The following is a 16,406-nucleotide window of genomic DNA, read 5'->3' as shown; positions in this document are numbered from 1 at the left end:
AAAGCGGCCGAAGCTGAAGATTTCCTCTGTAATTATAATACGAGTCTGGCTGCTGCATGTTGCACGCTTTGGAGTTTTTTCAACGTGGCCTTTTTAACGCCTGCCATCAGGCCATTACAATAATCAAGGCGGGCGAGGATTAGAGCCACTGTCACCGCCTTTCTTGAGTCTGTGGGAAGGAAGTCAAAAAACTTCTTTAAGGATTTGATGATGCTAAAACAACTTCCTGCCACATTCCTCACATGCTGATCAAATGATAGCTCGGCGTCAAATAGGACACCCAGATTTCTGGCTGACACCACGGCCTGTGGAGGAGCAGGGGAATCCTCCGGCCACCTTTGCTAGGACAGAATTGGGGATTTTTTCCTATGGGAAGAATCTCTATCTTATTGGCATTGCATTTTAGATGGTTATTTTCCATCCAAAGGAAGACATCTTTAAGGCAGTTCTTTATATTTTGCTCGCGATTGGTGGAGTTCCTATCAAGGGGTACAATTAATTGAGTTCGGAATACGATGTCACAAGTATGCCGTATGACTCAATTAACACCTTGGCTGCTAAGGGGTTTCCTCCTCCTGCGCTGGATTTTCAGGATCCCCATTGTTCATGACAAGGTCAACTCATCATAAGCACAGGGCAGGTAAAACCCATGGCGAGTTGACCTTGTCATGAGCACTGAAGAGGTTAAGGAGATGAGGGGAACCATATAAATATTAAATAATAATGGGCTCAAAATGGAGCCCTGAGGAACTCCAGACAACACATTTTTTTCCTTGGAGAGGAAAGGACCCAATGCAATGGTTTGAGATCTATCTGTCAAAAACGAGATTATCCAAGCCAATACTACATCTGAAATTCCAATGTCTCTTAGTGTACCTATCAGTATTGAGTGGGAGATGGTGTTGAACGCCTCTGTGAGATCTAATAAAATCAAGACAGCGTTCTTCCCTTCATCCTGTAGTAATTGTATGGAGTTGGTGAGTTCAATCAGGGCCATTTCCATAGAATGATGTGAACGGAAACCCGATTGCTGGGGATGAAGGATATTATAGGTTTCGACATGGCTTTTTAGCTCTTCGTAAACCATCTGTTCGGTTATCTTACCCAGAACTGGGAGGAGTGAGATTGAACGTAAATTGGCGAGGTCTGTGGTGGATTTATTGAGTTTTTTCATGAGAGGTTTCACGATCGCTTGTTTCCATTCTCCTGGAACTACACCTGTGTTAAGGGAAGCGTTTACAATCCCATTTATGATGGGATTGACCACATCAATTAACTGATGGAGAATTCGTGGGGGGCAGGAATCGGAGGGGGCGCCAGATTTACACGCCAGGATCACTTCACGAGTTTGAGATAGTGTAACCGGTGTAAAGACTCTAATACTACCAGTCATGATCTTTCCACAGTCAGGGGGGCTGGATACCTGGGAAACTCGAGGGGCCGGAAAGTCCTTTTGTGTTAAATCAATTTTTTTCTCAAAGAAGTGGAGTAAAGTGTTTCTAGTTGTAGGTTTCACATATAAATCCACCTCCAGAAAATCATTATTGTGTCATAGTTAAATATCCAGGAATTCTATCTGTTTACGACTCTTGTATGATATGAATTTCATATTCAAATCACACAAGTTCAGCCAAATCAGAAACTCCTCTAGGGTATACATGGTCCCAGTCCAAATGAAGAAAATATCAGAGAATCTTACCTAATGGGTTACAGATTCATAAAAAGGTGCCACTTCTTTGTGAATGGCCTTCTGTTCCAATCTAGCCATATAAATGTTTGCTACTGTGGGGGCACAAGAGGCCCCCAGGCTGACTCCTTTGATTTGTTTGGAGCGGTAACCTTCAAATTCATGGATTTTCTCTTCGAGGACCACAGGTAAACTTTCAGTGATAAACATGCAAGGACATGTCTCATGAGCAAACTAACTGCCTTAATGGCTCACATTGAGGGATAATGCTATAGAGGGATTCAATATCCAGGATGTATTTGTTCTATTATAAGGAAGGCCCTCTACCGACCTAATGATATCCCTAGTATTCTAGATATACGATGTTATTTATGGTACATAGGGACTTAAAATGACATCCACATATCTGGATAGTGGCTCAGTGGCTGATCCTATTGTGGTCACTATGGGACGATATGATGAATCGGTTTCATTCTTATGGATATTAGAAATATTGTATATATTTGCCATTTTTGGATGGTCCACATTGAGGTAATCATATTCTATGTTTTAAAAAAAAAATTTAGGCCAGCCTGTTCTAGGGGACCCGAATTAGGTTTACCAGCAGATGACACCTCCACATAAATATGTGACTTAAAAGAGGAGTGCTCCCCCCCCCCCCGGGACCAGATATGAAAGCCTACGAATGAACTAATGTACTCTACATTTTGAGAGGACCCACATACGGTCAGTCCTCCACGCATATATAGCACTCCTTAGCGCGAGTGCTAAAAATGCTTTTCATGTGGTAGCTATTTTACCACTCACTTTTTCACATCATCCACTTTGTTCTGTTTTGAGAGTGATGGAGTAGATTTCATCTGCAGTCAGGCATGGTTTTATTTTTTGTGCTTCAGACAGACTGCATTTAAATTGCCACGCACCTTTTGGTGCAAGTTAAAAACATGGCACATGAAAAACATGAAAGTGAGGCCTATTCACTTTCAAATGCTTTTGCTGAATTAACATATGTTTTTGCAATAGAAAAGTGGCATTTTTAGCTTTGAGGATTTACATGAAATTAATATTATCTTTGTGTTTGTTTTATTTTGGGGCCTACCATTAAATGGCTGCCTGTGAAACCAGCAAGGCTATGGCTTGCTTTGAAAGAGAAGAGAGCATGCGCAGACTGTGGCAGCTTGACTCAAACTGCGGAAGGAGTCAAGGACAGCTTGAACTGTACATTCTTGTGATTGTGCCAATGTACCAGCTAACTAAAGTATCCGTCCTGCTGCACTGTGACAGGAAGGAAGGAACTATAGAAACATTTTCCCTAGCAATTGTTGCAAACTTATAAAATGTAGTTATTCATGTATGCTCCTTTTGTTAAAACTGATAAAGTCAGGTTTTTTAGAATGAGTCAGGGTTGTGAGAACTCATGCCATCATGACTGACCAATCACGTACAGGTTTTCCTGAAGTTGAAACATTTTTGTGTAGTCTGCCAAAATGTTGTGTATACATTCTGACCTCTCCGGAGGAGGGGCTGGCTTTTTTTTTTTAGCTCAGCTGGCTTCTTGCTCATTTTGGCTTAGGCTTTGCTTCATTCTATGGGTTAGGTACGAGAAACGTCCCAGGAGATTGCTGAAGGGAGGAGTGGCGTCCGAGGAGTGTCAGGGGGAGGTTTCTGGCTTCTCCTTTTTGCTTTTTAGACACAGAGATGCACAGGGCACCAAACAGATAGAAAGGCTTTTTAGATTTAGATGCTAAACTATAGGTTTATGCTTTGACTAATTAATTAGGTCTGAAAAGATTTATTTGTTTTATGCATTTATTTTTCTTTATGGGAGATTTTTGCAAACTATTTGATTTTTGATTAGCCTTGTAAGACTATTTTTCTTAGAAACTATTTAAGAGTTTTGAATGACATTTTGCGCCACATTCCTATATGTAATGCTTATATGCAGACTGTAATATGTTCTGTATTAATGCTATTTTTCCTGTTTTCCAAATTCTGTAACCTGATTGATATTTTACTAATTATTAAAGGGTCAGAGAAAAATTAACTTTTGACTAGAAAATAAAACCCTTTAAATGCTCAACAACTCTCTTTATTGGCTTAAAATAATAATTGCATTTTTGACTGTTCATCTTTATTTAAAGTCTCCTGAAGGTAATACATGGTGTGAAGGGCCCAACACCTTTTGAGCGGTAAATTAGAGGTAGCATGAAGGTTTTGCATTGAGAAACTACCAGAAGAAATTACCGCTCCATCAGTTTTTGGTAATCAGAGGATGGTCATTATTGATTAGTTTGGTTATTAATGATTATTGATTTCACCATCAACTACTCAACTAATGGATCATTGACCTTATGAGGGAAGTAAAATAATAACCCAAGTTAGATAAATGTCCAAGTCCTGATTCCTGACTCCAATGCTCAGAACCTGAAGACTGGCAAAGCAGTACTGGAAGGTGATGCAAGAAGTGGTGTGAGTATCAATAGGGTTGTGAAATGTTGTTAATATGCTAGGATGTTTTTTTGAAGTGTTGAAAATAGTAAGGATTTTTACTGTTCGTGACATTTTGCTCATTTTGAATTGATGGTGTTATTGATTATATTGGTAATTTCATAGGACATACTTTTTTTGGTTATTGATTACATGTTTTAACTCTTTATGTTAAGTAAGTGTCTTGTTCTATGTTGTCTGGAACACGCAGGTATGCACACCTGTGGAATCCCGGGAAAGAATAGAGGGTGGTAAATGGAAGCCACACTGCACTGAGGTTACTCGTCTGTTGGAATAACACTGAGCTGGGTAGGGCTGGCAGTGTTAATTTAGGGACTATTTTCTGTGTGAGCTTGATTGACATCAAAAGGGTTCGCTGGTGAAACTTTGGCCTAAGATATATCCTGAAGGATAAGTCCAAAGGAGTAACAGGTTCTTCTGAGCTTGAGTGAAAGGTAAGCGGAAGGGATTTACCTGTAGTGTTTGAAGAGTAAACGGAAGGTCTTACTTTGTGAAGGGTAAGCGGAATGTGTTACTCGCAGTGAATATAAATCTATCCTTTATTTAGCACAACAGACAGAGTAGTGAATGTATTTATGTTGTTACTAACAGAGTTATTGATTAAAGAGAAATATTGCAGTAAGATTTTGTGGAGGGTCAGTGGTAGGAGTAAAACTGACTAAAATTGAGACTGCCAGCTTTGGAGAAAAGAAATTGCATTGAACTATTGTAAAAATGAAAATGTTTGAAGGTTTAAAGAAGCTGTTAGGAGGTAAAGTGAAAAATTTGTTTTTTATTGGTGATGCTCCTGAAGGAACACCTGTGCATTTTATGTCTACCAATTTGGGACAAAACACATGTATGTGGGTTCACCAATGGTGCAAGAATGCTGAAAAAGAGGGTGCTTTGAGGTTTCCAAAAGATGGTACTTTTGAATTGCAAATTATTGACAAATTAAGGGAAGTGTTATGTGAAATAAAGACACCATCTAAAGCTGCACAATTTGAGGCCTTAAGCTTGTGGGAAAAAGCAGCAAGAGAGAACGCAAGTGAGGATAAAAAAGTAAAGCACCAAATACAGGAGAAGAGAATTAATGATGATAAAGAGCTTCAAATAAATATTGATTCAGGTGATGAAATAATGGAAGCATTGTTAACTAAGTGTCCACCACTTTATGTGGTTCCCATTAAAAATACTGAAAATAGTGTACTAGTAAGCACTACAGTGGCTACTGCTTCTGTTGAACAAAGAAAAACACAGATTGAGAAAACTGTGCAAACATTTCAGATTGACCCATTACCTGTAGATTCAGCACTGACAGTGATACCTCCAGGTGTTACTGATTCAAATGTACCTGATTTAGTCCAAGAATTGCTAACTGCAGATGCACAGATAATGCATAGAAAAATTATGGCTGTCCCAATTAATATGGTCCCTACTGAAAAGGTTCAAAGAGCTGCAGAAGGAGTGATTATGACAGAGTTTATTTCAGAAACTCAGAATTCACAGATTATTGAACAGAAATTACCCCAAGCACTGAAAGGTGAGGGAAAAATGGCCTTTACAACATCTACAGCTCAGGATAAAATAAATATATTTGAAAATGGGATTTCTCAAACCTGCTTTGAGGAAGCAGCAGTGATTAAAAAGATAGAAAACATGGGAGAACATATTAACACAGGCCCTGATAAAGAGAGATAGTGTAGTGTTTTAAATTCAGCACTTGAACATGGAGGAAATAACAGTCCATGCTGTTTAAATAATGAAAATGTGAACCAGTGTCAGGAAAAATAATTAATTTCCCTGAGTAAGGAAACAGCTGTATGTGCATTAACTATACATAATGCCCTGACAGATTTGGCTCAAAATTATGAAATTGATGTTTCAGGAAGTTTTCCATCTCAGAAAAGTTTTAGGGTACATATGGGTGATGAAGAACATGAGAAAATATGTTTTTCAGAAAGGCAATTGCACATTGCAGAAATAAAGTATATTTTTAATTGCAATGGGTTTGAGAAATTAGGAGACAAATGGGCAAGAAAACATGAGAAGAAACAGAAACCACCAGACCTAGCAAGGAAACTGGATAAGGAAAAGAAGCCACCAGATTTAGTTGAGAAAAATAATAAGCAGAATGAGGGAGAAGCTTTTGCTTACTCATTGAGAGAAAAGGTGGGAGAAGTACATGTTCCTATGCCACAGAATAAAAGTGAACTTGCAGCATTTCTGAACACATTCCCACAATTGAGAGACAGAATTGTGCTGTGGTACCCACAAGTTGATGGATTTGTTGAGATTTTAAAAGAGTTGTGCATTAATTTGGAAATGTTATTTGACATTGCCATGCAGAATGAATTGTGGTTTGAATCTAAAGTTATTCAAAGGCCAAGTGAAGAGACAATGAAAAGAGTTTGCATGAATGCACCATCATTTTCTGTTGTTATGGAGGAAAATATAGCAGTGATTATTTTCCTGAAGGGTGGAGTGCCAGCAAAGGATGTTGATTGGGTACAGATTAAAAGAACACAGGATGTAAGTAAAGGTGTTTTGGTTTGTGAAAATTCAGGTATGGATGTTGTACTGCTGGAAAATATGTCCTTTTGCCATCTTTATAGCAGATTTGAGATTTGGAAGAAGAAATATACATTTAAACATGATGCACACAAACATGGAGAATGCAGATGCAAAATATACCAGCTAAGCAAATGCAAATGTCAGTTCAGAAACAGGTACCTATGGCAGGAATTTTCCAAGCAAAGATGGCCCCACAAGATATGGAAAACGCTCAAATTAATTTAAATAAGATGTCCAGAGCAAATGTGAATTATTTCCAGAGGGAAAATCAGAACCAAGTCCAACAGGTTGTTGTGTTTGAAAATGAGAGTTTTAACCCTGACAATTCAGAATTTACCAAGTGTATTGTGAAGGCAGAGGAAGGTCCAGATTTAAATGCAAGAGTTTTAAACAAAGAAATTACAAACACAGTTTTAGAAAAATGTGCACCAAAATTAGGCCCATTTGAGGAGGATTGCAAAACTGTTGTCTGTGAATCAGGCCTAGCAGAAAAACAATTGTTTTGCAAATTAAGCAGCAGAGATTACTGTGTATCAGATAATGTTCATTTTCCTGATGAGGATGTACATTTTAAAATGGCCCAAGAAGAGACAGCTGTAGCATTATTTTCAGGAAAGACAGTTGAAAAATGACCTTCTGATTTTGAAAAAATAATAAACACAGAAAAAAGAGAGTTCACAGAGAAGGATGCCAGATTAATAAAATATGCAGAACATGTCTTATTAAAATTAGAACCAAGTGACATGTATTCAGGAACACCATCAGTTGCAGGAATTTTACCAATAAAAGGATTTTTGATGGAATTGATTAGAAGTTTGTTTATCTTTCTGATCACAGGCTCACAGAAAATAAACAAAAAGAACAGAATAGTGCAGGAGATTAAAAGCATAATTTTTCCATGTTGTCCTGTGGTACCGAATCCAGCCAATATATTTTTTCACATTCCATGTGCTGAAGAATGGCTTACTTTTATTGATTTTTGCAAAGTCCATGTAACAGTGCCATTGCATGAGAATAGCCAGGAGTACTGTCAAAAAGAAGATGAATACCTGGGACACAAAATTGGAAAGGGAGGTAGACAGGTGTCACCAGAGAGGGTGGAAATGATTTCCAAGGAAAATCCACCTCAAATTCAGAAAGAAGTCAGGGAATTTTTGGGAATGGTTAGCTGCTGTAGAGAGTGGTTACTAAACCATTCCCCAGTGGCTAAGCCTTTACTGAGGTTGACACATGAGGATGTGTCTGATCCGCTTCCATTGGACAACAATTGCACAAAAGCATTCCTAGAGTTGAAAGAGAAAGAATGTTGCGCCCCAGCACTAGGAATGAAAGTTTATTTGAAAGAAAATACACCAATTTGCAGTGAGAGGGAGGGCTGCACTCTCTCATTGCCTATTCAAAAAGATGACTGTGTTCAAAGGTCTGTGATGTATTGCCCAATGACCTTTGACCCTGACTTCACAAAAATGTCAGCAAATGAATTGGATTGTGCTGAAACTGAATATGAGTGTCTAAATATCATGAAGATATGCATAAAGCCAAAGTCAGACTTTAATGATGAATGTCTGAGTCAGCCCAACAATGTCCATTTTGAAGATGGCCCATGTTTGAAAGGTGACATTAAAAGCAGCACATGCTGTGCTCCTTATACAAGTGAAAACTGCAAAGTGGCAAAAGTGTTATTGCAAAGACTGATGCCCAGGTATAGATTGCCAGTTTCTCTGAAATCAGATCATAATGTGGTCTTAAAGATAATGAGTGCAGAACAACAGATTGGACAAGGAATGGATTGTAGCTATCTGCCTGAAGTGTCAAGCATAATAAAGCAACACAATGGCAGCAATGAGTTACCTTTTGCAAAAGACTGTGTTTCAGCAACACCAACATGGCTTGAAAATGCATATGCAAATGCACTTGTGGAAAACAATGATGTGAACACTAGCCATGGCTGTGTAGGTCTGGTTGATGTACAGTGTGCAGTTTCTCACCACCACCTTGTGTGCAGCTGCTACACAAGATCTGCATAATGGATGGTGCAACGGCTTTGATCTGAGAGATGCTGTGGTGAAACATCTGAATCTGATCAAAGTGAAAATAAGAGTGAAAGGCATTGGTTGAAAAAGTGCAAAGGATTGATGGTGCTCTGTCCGAGTTTCTCAACACCTAAGTAGTCTAATTTGCATTGAAAAGGTAAAGAATGCCACACTGTATGAGCCATTCTGATGGCAAGCTAATGACAAAGAGCAAAGAAATGCTGAAACTGTCCTGTTGAATTCCTTTTTTATTATTTTAGTTACTTATTTTAAAGAAGACTAACTGTTCCAAGAAGCTACTTACAGAACTCTGCACTAAAACATTTGAGCTTGGCTATATATGATCTGATTACAGACTAGACTTGTGTTTGCCTTAGAAATAGAAGTACAATTGTTATATGCTCAGCTTTTGCAATTTAAAAAAAAAAATGTCACTTTTGAAAATGAAATATGTGTGATGAATTATAAATCATTTTATTATGATTTGAATTATCAGAAGGGTGGATTGATGGAGCAGATTTCATCTGCAGTCAGGCATGGTTTTATTTTTTGTGCTTCAGACAGACTGCATTTAAATTGCCACGCACCTTTTGGTGCAAGTTAAAAACATGGCACATGAAAAACATGAAAGTGAGGCCTATTCACTCTCAAATGCTTTTGCTGAATTAACATATGTTTTTGCAATAGAAAAGTGGCCTTTTTAGCTTTGAAGATTTACATGAAATTAATATTATCTTTGTGTTTGTTTTATTTTGGGGGCTACCATTAAATGGCTGCCTGTGAAACCAGCAAGGCTATGGCTTGCTTTGAAAGAGAAGAGAGCATGTGCAGACTGTGGCAGCTTGACTCAAACTGCGGAAGGAGTCAAGGACAGCTTGAACTGTACATTCTTGTGATTGTGCCAATGTACCAGCTAACTAAAGTATCTGTCGTGCTGCACTGTGATAGGAAGGAAGGAACTATAGAAAAATTTTCCCTAGCAATTGTTGCAAACTTATAAAATGCAGTTATTCATGTATGCTCCTTTTGTTAAAACTGATAGTCAGTTTTTTTAGAATGAGTCAGGGTTGTGAGAACTCATGCTATCATGACTGACCAATCACGTACAGGTTTTCCTGAAGTTGAAACATTTTTGTGTAGTCTGCCGAAATTTTGTGTATAAATTCTGACCTCTCCGGAGGAGGGGCTGGCTTTTTTAGCTCAGCTGGCTTCTTGCTCATTTTGGCTTAGGCTTTGCTTCATTCTATGGGTTAGGTACGAGAAACGTCCCAGGAGATTGCTGAAGGGAGGAGTGGCATCCGAGGAGTGTTAGGGGGAGGTTTCTTGCTTCTCCTTTTTGCTTTTTAGACACAGAGATGCACAGGGCACCAAACAGATAGAAAGGCTTTTTAGATTTAGATGCTAAACTATAGGTTTATGCTTTGACTAATTAATTAGGTCTGAAAATATTTATTTGTTTAATGCATTTATTTCTCTTTATGGGAGATTTTTGCAAACTATTTGATTTTTGATTAGCCTTGCAAGACTATTTTTCTTAGAAACTATTTAAGAGTTTTGAATGACATTTTGCGCCACATTCCTATATGTAATGCTTATATGCAGACTGTAATATGTTCCGTATTAATGCTATTTTTCCTGTTTTCCAAATTCTGTAACCTGATTGATATTTTACTAATTAATAAAGGGTCAGAGAAAAATGTACTTTTGACTAGAAAATAAAACTCTTTAAATACTCAACAACTCTCTTTATTGGCGTAAAATAATAATTGCATTTTTGACGGTTCATCTTTATTTAAAGTCTCCTGAAGGTAATACATGGTGTGAAGGGCCCAACACCTTTTGAGCAGTAAATTAGAGGTAGCATGAAGGTTTTGCATTGAGAAACTACCAGAAGAAATTACCGCTCCATCAAGAGTTTCTGAAGAAAGCCAAAATATTTTTACTAAAGAGCTGAAACATGTCGACTACCTTAGGATAATAACCAGCTGCACATAGCATTTGTAGCCCATTATCCACTCTCCTGTTTATAACCATACCTCAGATCACCAGGAATAAAGTAACGGATAGAAATCTGGAGGTATTTTTACATCTTTCACTCACTTCATCACATTCACTTACACCTCGGCTACCCGGCTGGGATCCGATGATGAAGCATGACACCAACCAGGTTGGTGTGTAAGGGTTTTCTTACAAACCTTTGAGGTGCCAGACACTCTAGTGTCAGGCAGTCATTTACCTTGGCCATTTTCTTTGGTTACTAAATACTGGCAGCTTGACTCAAACTGCGGAAGGAGGCAAGGACAGCTTGAACTGTACATTCTTGTGATTGTGCCAATGTACCAGCTAACTAAAGTATCCGTCATGCTGCACTGTGATAGGAAGGAAGGAACTATAGAAACATTTTCCCTAGCAATTGTTGCAAACTTATAAAATGGAGTTATTCATGTATGCTCCTTTTGTTAAAACTGATAAAGTCAGTTTTTTTAGAATGAGTCAGGGTTGTGAGAACTCATGCCATCATGACTGACCAATCACGTACAGGTTTTCCTGAAGTTGAAACATTTTTGTGTAGTCTGCCAAAATTTTGTGTATAAATTCTGACCTCTCCGGAGGAGGGGCTGTCTTTTTTTAGCTCAGCTGGCTTCTTGCTCATTTTGGCTTAGGCTTTGCTTCATTTTATGGGTTAGGTACGAGAAACGTCCCAGGAGATTGCTGAAGGGAGGAGTGGCATCCGAGGAGTGTCAGGGGGAGGTTTCTTGCTTCTCCTTTTTGCTTTTTTAGACACAGAGATGCACAGGGCACCAAACAGATAGAAAGGCTTTTTAGATTTAGATGCTAAACTAAAGGGTTATGCTTTGACTAATTAATTAGGTCTGAAAAGATTTATTTGTTTTATGCATTTATTTCTCTTTATGGGAGATTTTTGCAAACTATTTGATTTTTGATTAGCCTTGCAAGACTATTTTTCTTAGAAACTATTTAAGAGTTTTGAATGACATTTTGCGCCACATTCCTGTATGTAATGCTTATATGCAGACTGTAATATGTTCTGTATTAATGCTATTTTTTCTGTTTTCCAAATTCTGTAACCTGATTGATATTTTACTAATTAATAAAGGGTCAGAGAAAAATGTACTTTTGACTAGAAAATAAAACCCTTTAAATACTGAACAACTCTCTTTATTGGCTTAAAATAATAATTGCATTTTTGACTGTTCATCTTTATTTAAAGTCTCCTGAAGGTAATACATGGTGTGAAGGGCCCAACACCTTTTGAGCAGTAAATTAGAGGTAGCATGAAGGTTTTGCATTGAGAAACTACCAGAAGAAATTACCGCTCCATCAAGAGTTTCTGAAGAAAGCCAAAATATTTTTACTAAAGGGCTGAAACATGTCGACTACCTTAGGATAATAACCAGCTGCACATAGCATTTGTAGCCCATTATCCACTCTCCTGTTTATAACCATACCTCAGATCACCAGGAATAAAGTAACGGATAGAAATCTGGAGGTATTTTTACATCTTTCACTCACTTCATCACATTCACTTACACCTCGGCTACCCGGCTGGGATCCGATGATGAAGCATGACACCAACCAGGTTGGTGTGTAAGGGTTTTCTTACAAACCTTTGAGGTGCCAGACACTCTAGTGTCAGGCAGTCATCTACCTTGGCCGTTTTCTTTGGTTACTAAATACTTACAAGGACGGCCGTCCTACTGTCCTAGCTCTCTACTATTTGGTTTTGAATCACACTGTGAAATGAAAAAGAGGAAGGGAGACCTGGGTTAGATGTATATTTTCAACCAAAAATCGAAGTTACTAAGTGGTTCAACAGCCGCCTCTACACCTCTTACCTCTATATGAGTGTCAACAAAGCAATTAGTAGAAGTCCTCAGGCCCACAGAGCGGGACAACCTAAACAACATTAAAACATAAAGCTCAGCCGAGCTGTATATGGATACTCTATGTATGATGTACTTTTAAACTCACAAAGTCTTACTCACCGGTGTGCCACTTAGTAACTTCGATATTTGGTTGAAAATATACACCTAACCCAGGTCTCCCTTCCTCTTTTTCATTTCACAGTGTGTGGTCCTGATGAGAACTCGATAATGTGAAGAGTTCGAAACGCGTAGACCTTGTGTTTTTCATGCCATAAGAATGTTAATGAATATATAAACTTCCTGTGAAATTTACAAATAGGCTGAAAGTAATACCTATGGCATTATATGTAAACAATTGATTTTAAACAATTATAAATATGAATGGTGTAATGTAGAGTGTGCTTGAGAGTGTTTGACTGTGATTCACAAGTGAGTGTATGTGTGAGTGTTGGAAGGGGAGTGTTTGAATGTACATAATGTTTTTCATATTTTGTATGTTATATGTTTTGTTGAATTGAGAAATTATTGAGAAAAAAATCATTCAAAAAATCCAAATGAAGTAAAAAGTCAATAAAACTAAAGATTTATTCAAGAGACTTAGATCCCCTCACTCTATGTTTCAGTCAATTGTGAGATGGTGAATTTATGATGAACAATTAATGGCAGCATTGGAATCTTTCTATTTTTGATATATAAGGCTGTGGCTTGGCCTTGCTGCTTGGGAGCCCATACCCAGTGGTGTTTATTCGTATTAATCTATCCATGGCTTACCACCAAGTGGATCTCCATCCTGGGTCCAGACACTTTACAACATTTATTACACCTAGGAGAGCATTTTAGTTGTTAAGGATGCTGTTTAGACTCGCATCTGCAGCTGAATATTTCAGAAAATAATGCACCAGATTTTAAAGGGTATAACCAATACTTTATGTTTCAGGACGACATACTGGTCTATGGTTCATCTATAGAGGAACATGATAAAACGGATGTATGATGTTACAACGCAAACTATTACAACGCACACCGTTACAACGCATTTGTTACAACGCAGATGCATTTACAATGAATGCCTTTACAATGCATGACATTACAAGGCAGATGCTATTACAACGCATGCCATTACAACGTAAGTATAGGTAAGTATATTATTTTATTAAAAAATGTAATTAATTAAAATTAAATTAATTTAATAAATTAAATTATTTTTAAATAATTATTTTGTACATATATATATTTAAAAAAAGATAAGTTATTTTAAAAAAACTAAATATACCCCTGTACCCCAAAAACCAAACCCAGCCCTGAAACCTAAAAATACCCCTGTACCCCAAAACCCAAACCCAACCCTGAAACCTAAAAATACCCCTGTACCCCAAAACCCAAACCCAGCCCTGAACCCTAAAAATACCCCTGTACCCCAAAACCCAAACCCAGCCCTGAACCCTAAAAAATACCCCTGTACCCCAAAAACCAAGCCCAGCCCTGAAACCTAAAAATACCCCTGTACCCCAAAAGCCGAACCCAACCTTGAAACCTAAAAATACCCCTGTACCCCAAAACCCAAACCCAACCCTGAAACCTAAAAATACCCCTGTACCCCAAAACCCAAACCCAGCCCTGAAACCTAAAAGTACCCCTGTACCCCAAAACCCAAACCCAACCCTGAAACCTGAAAATACCCCTGTACCCCAAAACCCAAACCCAACCCTGAAACCTAAAAATACCCCTGTACCCCAAAACCCAAACCCAACCCTGAAACCTAAAAATACCCCTGAACCCCAAAACCCAAACCCAGCCCTGAAATCTAAAAATACCCCTGTACCCCAAAACCCAAACCCAGCCCTGAACCCTAAAAATACCCCTGTACCCCAAAACCCAAACCCAGCCCTGAAACCTAAAAATACCCCTGTACCCCAAAACCCAAACCCAACCCTGAAACCTAAAAATACCCCTGTACCCCAAAACCCAAACCCAACCCTGAAACCTAAAAATACCCCGGTACCCCATAACCCAAACCCAGCCCTGAAACCTAAAAATACCCATGTACCCCAAATCCCAAACCCAACCTTGAACCCTAAAAATACCCCTGTACCCCAAAACCCAAACTATATATATATATAAAATCACTTTAATTAATTTATTTTAATTATTTTTAATATTTTTGAAATTAAAAAAAGGTTAAATAAAATGATATACTTACCTATACTTACGTTGTAAAGGCATGCGTTGTAAAAGCATCTGCTATGTAATATCATGCGTTGTAAAGGCATGCGTTGTAAAGGATCCTGCGTTGTAATGGTGTGCGTTGTAACGGTGTGCGTTGTAATAGTTGCGTTGTAACGGCTGTTTCCCTGATAAAACATTACGGGGAGTGTTTTAAAGGTTGATAGATGCTGGGTTAACTGTGAAACAAAATAAATGTTAAATTAAAGTTAGTTCTGTTGACTATTTGGATCACATGATATTGAAGGAAAGTTTCAGACCAAAAACTGTTTAATTTAAGCACTAAAAGATGCTCCTTACTCCAAGAGTAAGGATAAATTGAAATCCTTTCTGGGTTTGATTGAGTATATGGTTAAAATATGTAAGGCAGTTCTCTGACAAATGTGAATGTGTGATCCTTTTTTTCAAAATATGGAGTTTGTATGGGAGGACAGACATAAAGAGCTAGTTGATAAGTTAAAAGAAGAAATAATCAATTCTCCTGCATTAGGAATGTTCGATTCCCAGGAAGAAAACCATACTTGCAAAGGATGCCTCCAACAAAGGTCTAGGGGTAACTTTAGCTCAGAAAGGAGAAGGAGGAGGTGCCAGGGGTAATTTTAGGGATCAAGGTGGGTATGAGTTTTGGCATGCCAGGCGTAATTTTAGGGCTCATGGTGGTAATGGGTTTTGCCGTGCCAGGATGTAATTTTAGGGTGCAAGGTGGGTATGGGTTTTTGTGTGCCAGGGGGTAATTGTAGGGTTCAGTGTGGGTATGGGTAATGGGGTGACAGGGGGGTAATTTTAGGGTTCAGGTTGGGTATGGATTTTGGGGGACCAGGGGGGTAGTTTTAGGGTTCAGGGGGTATGGGTTTTGGGGGCTAGGGGGGTAATTTTAGGGTTCAGGGAAGTATCAGGTTTGGGGGCAAGGGGGGTACTTTTAGGGTTCAGGGTGGGTATGGGTTGTGGAGTGCAAGGTGTAATTTTAGGGTTCAGGGTGGGTAATGGTTTTGGGGTGCCAGGAGGTAATTTTCAGGGTTTAGCGTTGGTATGGGTTTTGGGGTGCCAGGGGAGTAATTTTAGGTTTGGCATGGGTTGAAGGGTTGTTAGGTTTTAAGGAAGTGTGTGTATGTGTGTGTGTGTGTGTATATAAATATATATACTTTACTAAAAAAATAAGTAGTTTACAGGGAAATATAAATATGTATATATATATATATATATATATATATATATATATATATATATATATATATATATATATATATATATATATATATATTCCAACCACACCCGATTTCTCTTCCAAGAACCGGACACCGACACAGGAGCAGATTAGATCATCAGCCTTTCAGGTTTGTTTTATTATAAAGGCATGACGCATTTCGGCATACCTGCCTTGTTTACATGTATATATACATATCGTTTATACTTACCTGTAAAATAGTTATATTTTAAAACTAGACTTTTATCATGCATATGCTTTTACCAAACATGCTTTTACAACAAAATTCGCTGGAAAGGTATATCCATGGT

Source organism: Lissotriton vulgaris, chromosome 3_1, assembly GCF_964263255.1.
Source record: "Lissotriton vulgaris chromosome 3_1, aLisVul1.2, whole genome shotgun sequence".
NCBI classification, from domain to species: Eukaryota; Metazoa; Chordata; class Amphibia; order Caudata; family Salamandridae; genus Lissotriton; species Lissotriton vulgaris.
This window is presented reverse-complemented; position numbering follows the sequence as displayed.